Source organism: Rutidosis leptorrhynchoides, chromosome 1, assembly GCF_046630445.1.
Source record: "Rutidosis leptorrhynchoides isolate AG116_Rl617_1_P2 chromosome 1, CSIRO_AGI_Rlap_v1, whole genome shotgun sequence".
Classification (NCBI taxonomy): domain Eukaryota; kingdom Viridiplantae; phylum Streptophyta; class Magnoliopsida; order Asterales; family Asteraceae; genus Rutidosis; species Rutidosis leptorrhynchoides.
In genome coordinates, this window is record NC_092333.1 from 537,136,912 (window position 1) to 537,149,809 (window position 12,898).

Genomic DNA, 12,898 nt, shown 5'->3' on the forward strand with positions numbered 1-12,898 from the left:
AGTTACCAAGTGCCCACGGTTAAACATATACTTTATCATACCGTTTTGAAACGCTCTTTGTAGCACTGAAATCTCGTGGCCTACCTTACATACTGTTATACTTAAACTATAGCTCACCAACCTTTGTGTTGACGTTTTTAAGCATGTTTTTCTCAGGTGCTTGAGGTTGCTTCCGCTGTGTCCTAGTCTTGCTGTAGACACCCGCTGCTTTAGAGATGTCACTGCATGAACGTTATCTTGCATTCATAAACTTTAATACTTTTGAACATTGATTTGTAACGACCTAAGGATCACGTACTATTATCCTTTCTTCCGTTCATAGAAGCATACTTTTGGATGTAAAACATTTGACGTTGTTTATGACGTCACCTTTTATCATGAATGCAACTTGTTTTGAAAACGCATATAGTGTTTGACCTTGTAATGATCCTGTTGTTGATGATTCGTACACGATGGTTTTGTACGGGGCGTCACATGAAATATTATTATTATTAATATCATTATCATTATTATTAGTGTTATTATTGACATTAAAGATTATGGATGATATTAAGAACATGAGTACGATAAGTATAATATAAATAGAGATAAAATCTTTAGTAATGACAATAAATAATAGTATGAATACGTAAGAAATTTAAATAAATTTATGGATTGTATAAGTATGTACAAACACATCTTTTGTTATTAAAACTTTATTATAATTAATATTAAATTTATAATTTTTATCATTACTATAATTATATTAATATTATTACTATTATTAATATTATAATTATTATCATTTCTACAACTATTAATATTATTTTAGTATTATCATAACTACTATAATTAATATACAAATGATATATATATATATATATATATATATATATATATATATATATATATATATATATATATATATATATATATATATATTAAAAATATATTTAATACATATAACATAATGAAAATTAATATTTTTATATAACAAAATGAATAAATGACACATATATATACATTCAATATAAAAATAATATAACTAATAAAGTTATATATATATATATATATATATATATATATATATATATATATATATATATATATTTGATCGATTACGATTATGTATATTAATAAATATACAAATGATATAGGTTCGTGAATCCGAGGCCAACCCTGCATTGTTCAATGTCGTCATATGTATTTTTACTACAAAATACATTATGTGAGTTCATTTGATTACCTTTACTCTTTACATTTTTGGGACTGAGAATACATGCGCTGTTTTTATAACTGTTTTGTTAAATGCTTTTGAAATATATTTTGAACTGCGAAAACATGAAATACTTTTATAACTGTTTTACGAAATAGACACAAGTAATTGAAACTACATTCTATGGTTGAATTATCGAAATCGAATGTGCCCTTTTTATCATGTCCGATGTTTTCCCGGAATGATGGCGAATTTATCATGTCCGATGTTTTCCCAGAATGATGGCGAATTTATCATGTCCGAAGTTTTCCCGGAATGATGGCGAATTTATCATGTCCGAAGTTTTCCCGGAATGATGGCGAATTTATCATGTCCGAAGTTTTCCCGGAATGATGGCGAATTTATTATGTCCGAAGTTGTCCCGGAATGATAAGGATATTCTATATGAAATTTGTTAAGGTCGATTACCAGGTGTTCAATCCATATGAATGAATTTTATGCATAATAGTTATGGGAAATGGGAATATTGAATCTGGTGGTCTATTAAAATGATGAATTTTATTGTTTACGATAAACCTATGAACTTACCAACCTTTTGGTTGACACTTTAAAGCATGTTTATTCTCAGGTATTAAAGAAATCTTCCGCTGTGCATTAGCTCATCTTAAGGATATTACTTGGAGTCATTCATGGCATATTTTGAAAGACGTTGCATTCGAGTCGTTGAGTTCATCAAGATTATTATTAAGTCAATTATAGTTGGATGTATTATGAAATGGTATGCATGCCGTCAAATTTCAATGTAAAGAAAGTTTGTCTTTTAAAAACGAATGCATTGTTTGTAAAATGTATCATATAGAGGTCAATTACCTCGTGATGTAATCATATGTTATTGTATTCGTCCTTATGGATTAGGACGGGTCGTCTCATATATGATACATTTTACAAACATTGCATTCATTTTTAAAGGACAAACTTTCATCACATCGAAAGTTGACGGCATGCATACCATTTCATAACATATCCAACTATAAATGACTTATTAATATTCTTGATGAACTTCAACGACTCGAATGCAACGTCTTTTAAAATATGCCATGAATGACTCCAAGTAATATCCTTAAAATGAGCTAATGCACAGCGGAAGATTTCTTTAATATCTGAGAATAAACATGCTTTAAAGTGTCAACCAAAAGGTTGGTGAGTTCATTAGTTTATCATAAATATTCATTTCCAATATTTTAATAGACCACAAGATTTCAGATATTTAATTGTACACGTAACCCGAGTACATAATAACACGCATAACCCACGAATTAAAAATCATTCATATGGTGAACGCTTGATAACCGACTTAACTTTAATGCATAGAATATCCCCAAACAGAACCTCTCGTCTGTATAATAATAATAATCTCGAAGTACTAAAGCATCCGTACCCCGGATGGGACTTGTCGAGGTCCATAGATCTATCTTTAGGATTCGCATCAATTAGGGGCCTTACTAGTTTCCTAATTATTAGGTTATAAGCTAAAAAGGGGTGATATTCGATTTCAATAATCCAACCATAGAATGTAGTTTTGATCACTTGTGTCTATTTCGTAAAACATTAATAAAAACAGCGCATGTATTTTCAGTCCCAAAAATATATAAAAAGGGAGTAATGAAACTCACAATATTGTATTTTGTAGTAAAAAAACATATGATGAAACTGAACAATGCAGTGTTGGCCTCGGATTCACGAACCTATATCATTTATATATTTATTAATATACATAATTGTAATCGATCAAATTTTTATATATATATATATATATATAACTTTATTTTATATATATATATATATATATATATATATATATATATATATATATATATATATATATATATATATAACTTTATTAGTTATATCATTTTTATATTGAATATATATATATATATATATATATATATATATATATATATATATATATATATATATATATATAAATGTTTTATATTTTCATTTTGTATATAAAAACATTAGTTTTGTTATGTTATATGTATTAAGTATTATATACATATATATATTTTTCATTTGTTTGTTAAAATAGTAACTATAATAATACCAAAATAATATTAGTAGTGATAATAATAATGATAATACTAGTGTTAATAATAATGATAATAATATTAATGATTTTATTATTAATGATGGTTTTAATGATAAATCTTATAATAATGATAATAACCATAGTTTTTACTAAAATGAAAAGTTTACTAATAATGAAAATAATAATTTTGATAATAATAATAATAATAATAATAATAATAATAATAATAATAATAATAATAATAATAATAATAATAATAAGTCTATAATGATACTAATAATAATATTCATACTTGTGTTTATAATCATAATAAATGAAGATTCTTATCATAATACATATATTAGTAATAATAATATTAATAATTATAATACGTAATAATAATAATACTAATGATAATAATACTAATACTTAATAATAATACTAATAATAATAATAATGATAATAACAATAATAACAATAACAATAATAATTAGGAATAATAATAATAATAATAATAATAAGGAAATAATGAAATTACAAAGGAAATACTACCTTAGAACTCCCCTTAAAAAAAAAGGCACCAAACAAGGATTGAACCCGAGACCTCTTGAAACCCGACACACTCATCAAACCATCTAGTCTAATCTGTCTTTCTGATTTATACCCGTATATATATATATATATATATATATATATATATATATATATATATATATATATATATATATATATATATATATATATATATATATATATATATATATATATATATATTATGTATCTGTTTCTTATTTCATTCGTCATCTTCACCGTGACATCGACCAGAAGTAAGATCATTGACAACAACAAATTAACTAAATGATTTACGTTCCTAAACTAACACAGAAACGATTTAATTTGCTGTGTTTAACAGAAAACAAAAAGATTTAAAAAAAATAAACTGTTGTTCGTAAAAAAATATAAGAACTCCTATATTGATTTTTGAAATTAAGGATGTTTTAGACTTCGATTATAACATGAAAAAGGTTCAAAATCGTTCATGTAAACTTTCTGAATCACTAATTTGAATTAAAACGTCAATATGATTACGAATTTTATGTTGAACAAAAAGTTTGACTTTTGATATAAGAAGTTTGACTCCAAAATTGGGATTACATAGGAAGAATTGGAAGGTGATATTTTGCAGGTAGTTTACTTAAACGATTCCTAACAAAACTGCATTTTTGCTTTTTGAAATTATTTTTGAATTCGAAGTTTTAAAAATTTTAATCAAGAACAGAGGGACGACACCCTTTTTCTTTATTTTTTTTGTTTTCAATTCCAATTGCAGTTTGTTAAATATATAGAGTGATTAAGGACGTGAATTAACAGTTAGTTTGATTCTATTTAATTGATGAAATCGACTGGTAACCATTTGGACAGAAAGTCCAATCTGTTGCAGTAAATGGAAGAAAAATTAAACAGATAAAAATAAAAATTGAAATTTGATTTGTACTGGTTTTTGGCTATATCCTGGATTCGATTCCAACTGATGGAGACAAGAAACAAAGTTCAACAAAGTTTGATGGATACCCTTAACAGATTCGTACTATATCAATTTTATATAATTTATATAATTAATATTAATAATTAATAATTATATTAATAATATTAATTATTATATTACTAGTAAAAAAATAAATAATAATGATATAAAAATGATAATAATTATATTTATTAATGATTTTAGTAATAGATGGTATTATTTTTCAATAACTATAATAAAAATGATAATATTATTAATATTAATAATAATAATATTATTAACAATATTAATAAGAGTAATAATAATGATATCAATAATAAGTTTAATAATAACACTAAAACAAAACCATTGTATCAATTTTCCTATTTATGTATTTTTTTTCTTAATAATAATAACACTGATATTTATATTAAATATCTATTCTGATAATAGTAATGAGAATAATAATATTATTAGTAAAGATAACAAATTTGATGCATTAAATTTCATATCTTATAAGTTATCTATAATGATATAATTAATACTGATTTTAATGAAGATCATAATAATAAAAGTATTAATATTATTAATAGTACCACTAATATTATTAGTTATAAATTTATTAATTTTATTAATGATAATATAAATAATATAACAACTCTTACTTATCAAATTTCATATATATATATATATATATATATATATATATATATATATATATATATATATATATATATATATATATATATATATATATATATATATATATATATATATATATATATATATATATATATATAAATATAATAATGATACAATTATTAAAAAAAATAATGATAATAATATTAATATAACAATTATAATTTTAACTTGTAATTACATATAATATATTACCATTTATTATATCCTATCTATCAATTATATAATTTATTGAATCTTTAATATTTATATATCACAATATATATGATATTACTTATGTATAGAATTCATATATATTTACATTTTTATTTACACATAAATGTTCGTGAATCGTCGGGATTGTTAAAGGGTAATTGATTACATGAATTAAATTCCAAAACTTTCGAGACTCAATATTACAGACTTTGCTTATCGTGTCGGAAACATTCAAAGATTAAGTTTAAATTTGATCGGAAATTTCCGGGTCGTCACATTTTTCATCCTTAAGAGCATTTTAAAGTCTCAATTTCATCTCTCACTCTAACGAAGGTTAACTGAGTCCGTTAAAACTATTCACAAGGACTATCTACGTAATCTTTACTAATTAATCCCAATATTCATATTCATATTCGATCTGGATTATGCCTAGGACTATGATTAGTATGATGTTCAATCAAGTTACATTTCAAAGAAGGGTAGATGTAATCAGGAAATATAAGTCCATTCTCACAATCATTCTGTATTAATTCACCATATTCACCATAACTCAACATTCTATGTTTATATGCGTGTACTTCACAAGTCAATGATTCAATAGTCTGATCCCTTTTATACAAACAATCCTCTAACGCCATAATCTCCTGATCATTAGCCATTTTCTCTTCAGAAAACCGCTTAAATTGACGAGCTTCCATTTGAACTTCCGCTTTCTCACTCTCTAACTGCAATATCATCGACATAGCCTCATTAGCAGCTGATGAAGCAGCGTTTCTCTCTTCATCCAATTCAATTGACAACTCCCAAATCGTTTCTTGTTGATCGTTGACCATCTCACGCAACACAGTACATTCAGTTCCGATATCGACACAAGCGATATCACGATCTGATAGACCAGGTATGAACAACGCATCTTTGGCGTCTCGTTCGTCGAGTTTTCGCTTCACTGTGCGAAGCCAGACACCGGAATCAAGTTTAGCAGTACAACAATTGTTTTAGCTAATAGGATTTGAACCCAAACTATCAAGTATGAATGAGCTTATTTAAGCTTGAAGTCAGGAAAAGACACTAGTTTATCTAGCTCCAGCCATTAATGTGTAACTTGAGCTTGAAAGATTACTTAATGAAAACAATAAATATACATATAATAACCAAATGAGCATCGAGTTCGAATAGTAATTGTTGAGCTTGAAAAATTAGAGTTCGTTAATAGTGGTAGAAGGAGCTAATTAGATCTTGTTTCCTGTCTCCTATTTCTTCATTTCTCAACAATATTGGGATTAATTAGTTAAAAATTACGTGGATAGTCCCTGTGAATAGTTTTAACAGACTCAGTTAACCTTCGTTAGGGTAAGGGATGAAATTGGGACTTTAAAATGCTTTTAAGGATGAAAAATGCAGAAAATAAAATACAAGGATGAAACGGGTAAAAAGTGAAAAACACGGGGATGAAATGGGCAATTTTGTCTATATTTTAATTTACACTTTTAAAATAAAATGACAACAAATATTATCTCTTATTATGCATCTTATGTGTTTGATGAAATGTTCAGCTGACGAGTTTCTTAATCGGACTCTGCGGTTCCACGGGTCATTAAACTAAATGACTTTAACATTTACGTTCACTTAATATCTATCTAGAACATATCATTAAACTGTTTCGTTTAAACAAACTCGTGATTCCACAGGGTCATTTCACTGGTTATACTTACATTATTAAACTGTTCTCTTATTATTTTTTGATAGAAAATATCTCAAAGTAGAACTTCAACGACTTAAGTTCTGGAAAAAATTTAACTGTCACATTTATTAAAAAAAAAAAAAATACTCAATAAATACTTGTTACATAACCATTCAAAATCATTGACAGAATTTGCAGATATCTATTTTTTTGATAAAATAAACTTAAACAAGTAAATGGGGTCTTCATCAAATAATTAAAACCCCATAAAACTTACAAATCACTTTAAACTACCTAGCTTAACAAGATAATGAAAAGAACTCACAACTAACCCAAAAAAAAAAAAAAACAACCATTAAACTAAACAAGCTAAAAGAACATTAGAACAAAGCCAACGGTTAGATACCGGAAGATTTAGTCACATTTCTTAACTCGACTTCTTATTCTTCATTTGTGGGAAATTTAGGATTATACATTGATTGTGGGTTAAATTGAAATGTGGTACTCATCCTTCAGGCAGAAATAAAGGTTTGACAAAGTTCCAAACTGCAACAACAGTTGTATCGGCAGTATTATTTGCAGTTTTTCTTGGACTTGGTTCAATACTTCAGCTTCGTCAAATAGAAGACAAATGATATATGTTATCTATCGCATAGTCATGATGTCTGACATTTGTTTGTTATTGGATGCTTGTAATGTAAAAATGAAGGGTATGTTGTGCCCATCTGGAATTATTAACTTCAGTACATAAAGATGTTGCAAAGAGAATAATACAGTATGAAGCACCACAGATTGTCATGTGTCATCTAATCCTATTTACTACTCGTAATTTTCAAGAGGTTTAATATAATTTAATCAGGTTTGCTTGAAATTCCTGCAAGAGCGAATAGAATGATCACAACCATCTGTTCTAGTCTGTTCTAGTAATAATAATAATAATTCTACATAGTAGTAACATAAAATGGCAATTTTAAACTTCAATGCAACTTATAAATTTTGTGAAAACATAAGGATAAGGATCCATTGAAAACAACCAAAAATAAATAAATATGTATGACTTCTAAGATAGCTATAATACATATAATTAAAATTAAATGAGGTATTATCTTAATTTCTTCTAATAAGTTTTATCTACATTCTCGTCTAAACTACTCCTAATACGATCATTACCAATGAAAGAATGCTAAAATTCCAGTTGTATCCGATCAAAGGTGATTGTAAAAAAAAAAAAAAAAAAATGGGTCTCACTAGTCACGAAGTAGATTGAATGCATATAATCCACGAAGGTTATAATGTACTACCTACATTGCTCAGTTTACTTCCACCCAACTGCACCCAGGAACTTTCTTCAGCCCTTTACCTTTCATAACAACTCTGGCGTCATCTACCTTATGTTAGAAATTTAGTGTAATTGAGGGATTTAATCTATACTTGTAAATGGGTTAGGAGGTACGGAGTGTACACCCATTAAGTGATAGATTGCCCGGACCCGAAAATGGTTTTCCATTATCACAAATTTGAGTGATTACGGAAGTATTATTCTTGCACTAGGTGGAAATAAAACAAACAACTTTATGAAAAGGATTTAATCTAGATTTCCTTGATTTGGTTGTTGGAAATAAAACAAACAACTTTATATAAAGGATTTGTTTTAGATTTGAAAACGATTTCCTTGATTTGGATGTTTGAAATAAAACAAACAACTTTATGTAAAGGATTTGTTTTAGATTTGAAAACGATTTCCTTGATTTGGATGTTTGAAATAAAACAAACAACTTTATGTAAAGGATTTGTTTTAGATTTGAAAACGATTTCCTTGATTTGGATGTTTGAAATAAAACAAACAACTTTATGTAAATGATTTGTTTTAGATTTGAAAACGAAATTAGTTAGTGAAACATCTCCATCGTGGAATAATACTTGTTTTTGGGTGCCTATAAATAGAGACTATCATTTATGAGAATAAGATATACGAAAAACACCTTAATACTCTTATGCAAAAGAGTTCTTGTTTACTGCCAATAACAAGAACTAATCTCTGTCTTATCCCAAAGTGATATTCGTGTAACCCAGGCAATAAGGGTCGAATAATTACTTTCGGAAAGTGATACCACGATTCAGTGATTTATCCGGCTATCGATTATTTTACCCTACACGAAATCTCAATAAAACCTCCAACAATCGAAAGTAATTATACGTTATAATCGATGGCGGCTACGATGAAACACATGACGACGAATTTCTCCAAACTTGATAAGTTTGAGGGAATTGATTTTAGGAGATGGCAAAAGAAGATGCACTTCTTTCTGAGCAGCATGAGTGTGGTGTACGTACTCAGCACACCAATTCCTGAAGATCATGGTGATGATGCCACTATTGAACAAATTCGGAAAAGGTGCAAGTGGGAGAACGATGACTACATCGCTAGAGGTTTAATCCTCAATGGTATGGCTGATTCCCTTTTTGATATTTACCTAAATGTTGAATCTTCTAAAGAACTATGGGACTGTTTAGAAACCAAGTATATGTCTGAGGATGCTTCTAGTAAAAAGTTCCTTGTTAGTAATTTTAATAATTACAAGATGGTCGATTCTAGACCGGTCTTGGAACAATACAATGAGCTCATTCGTATACTTGGTCAATTCACACAACATAAGATGAACATGGATGAGTCTATTCAAGTCTCAAGCATAATTGATAAACTACCTCCATCTTGGAAAGAATTTAAACATTCTTTGAAACATAAGAAGGAGGAGTTAACTCTTGTTGAGTTGGGTAGTCATCTGCGTATTGAGGAATCCCTCAGGTTGCAGGATAATGACAAGCCAAAGAGCAACGAAGTTGCTGGTACGTCTGTTGTCAATATGGTGGAACATAAAAAGTTCACTAGTAATAATGACAAAAAGGGCAAACGTAAACATCGAGGTTATAACAAGGCTAATCCGAACAAGAAGTCTAAATTGACTTGTTGGAAGTGTGGTAAAACTGGACACATAAAAAAGGATTGCAAGGTTATTTTTGGTAATAATAATGCCAAAGGATCTAGCACAAGCGGTTCGGGAAATGGTTTAAACAACCACAACTCGAAAGGTCAGAATATATTTAATAATTCAAATAAGAATTATTATGTTTCATATATATCTGAGGCTTATTTTGTGCAGGATGATGATGTCGCGTGGTGGGTTGACTCGGGAGCCACCACCCATGTATGCAAGGATAGATTTTGGTTCAAGACTTACGAGTCCGTGACTGATGGATCAATTCTTCATATGGGAAATGAGTCAACAGCCTCTGTTCATGGACGTGGAAGTGTGGATTTGTGTTTTAGTTCTGGAAAAACTATTTGTTTGTTTGATGTTTTGCATGTACCACAAATAAGAAAAAATTTAGTTTCCAGTAGTGTGTTAAATTGTTGTGGTTATAAACAAGTGATTGAATCTGATAAGTTTGTTTTGTCAAAACATGGTATGTTTGTTGGTTTTGGTTATTTATGCAATAGAATGTTTAGACTTAACATTAATCACTTGAATGTTAATTTTGCTTTTATATCTACTTCTAGCATAAATAATTCTACACTTTGGCATGCTAGACTAGGACATATACACTTTAAAAGAATGCAAGATATGTCTAAAGATGGATTAATACCGGTTTTTGACATGAACAATGAAAAGTGTAAAACGTGTATGTTAACAAAGATCACTAAGAAACCATTTCAAAATGTACATCGTGATACTGAAATTTTGGAATTAATACATAGTGATTTATGTGATTTGCATGCTACTCCTACTTTAGGAAACAAGAAATATTTTGTGACTTTTATTGATGATGCTTCTAGATTTTGCTATGTTTATTTGTTACATACTAAGGATGAAGCATTAGATAAATTTAAAATATTTAAAACTGAAGTAGAATTACAACAAAAGGCTTTGATTAAAAGACTTAGAACAGATAGGGGAGGTGAATACATTGACCAATCGTATTTTCAATCCGTTGGTATTATCCATGAGACCACAGCTCCTTATACTCCACAACAAAATGGTATATCTGAAAGGAAGAATAGGGTCCTTAAGGAAATGGTTAATTCCATGTTATCCTATTCGGGTTTAAGTGAAGGATTTTGGGGGGAAGCTATGTTAACAGCTTGTTATTTGCTTAATAGAGTTCCTAACAAAAGAAACAAGATTACACCTTATGAACTTTGGAATAAAAGGAAACCTAACTTGAATTATCTTCGTGTATGGGGTTGTAGGGCGGTTGTAAGACTGCCTGATCCCAAAAAGAAAAGTTTAGGTGAAAGAGGTATAGATTGCATTTTTATTGGATATGTTGAACATTCCAAGGCATATAGGTTCTATGTAATAGAGCCTAATGAATTTGTCTCAATCAATTCTGTGATTGATTCAAGGGATGCAATCTTTGATGAAAATCGATTTTCATCTATACCTAGACCAAAGGATATGATTCCAAGTAACAATGGAATCAATAAGGATTGTAATGATGAAGTCTCTGAAAAGGCTGTTGATCAGTCACTTGAGCTTCGGAAAAGCAAAAGAGAAAGGAAACCTAAATCATTCGGACCAGATTTTCAACTATACTTAGTTGAAGGTTCTAGGGATGATGTTTCTACCCAATATTCATATTGTTTCAATGTTGATGATGATCCTAAAACATATGATGAAGCAATGAGGTCTCAGGATGTTGCATTCTGGAAAGAGGCAATTAATGATGAGATGGATTCCATCATGGGCAATAACACTTGGGTGTTAGCTGATCTACCTCCCGGTTGCAAACCTTTGGGTTGCAAATGGATCTTCAAAAAGAAGATGAAGGTGGATGGAACTATTGAAAAGTTCAAGGCAAGGTTAGTCATTCAAGGCTTTAGACAAAAGTCTGGAATTGACTATTTTGATACTTATGCTCCTGTGGCACGTATCACTACCATTAGACTGCTGATTGCTTTGGCTACAATTCACAATCTGGTTATTCACCAGATGGATGTGAAGACAGCATTCTTGAATGGTGATTTGGATGAGGAGGTTTATATGAACCAACCTCAGGGCTTTGTCATGCCAGGAAATGAAAGCAAGGTGTGCAAACTTGTGAAGTCCTTATATGGTTTGAAACAAGCACCTAAGCAATGGCATCAGAAGTTTGATGAAGTAGTTTTATCTAGTGGTTTTAGATTGAACCAAGCAGATAAATGTGTGTATAGCAAATTTGATGATTCTGGTAAAGGAGTTATAATTTGTCTATATGTTGATGACATGTTAATCTTTGGGACTGACCAAAGTCAAGTTGATTTAACAAAAGAATTTTTGTCATCAAAGTTCTCCATGAAAGATATGGGGGAGGCTGACGTTATCCTTGGTATTAGGATCAAACGTGAAAGCAAAGGAATTTCAATTTCTCAATCTCATTATATTGAGAAGGTGTTGAGAAAGTTTAATTGCTTTGAATGTACTCCTGTGAGTACACCTGTTGATCCAAGTGAGAAGCTTATGCCTAACCAAGGTAAAGCTGTATCACAACTTGAGTATTCTCAGGTGATTGGCT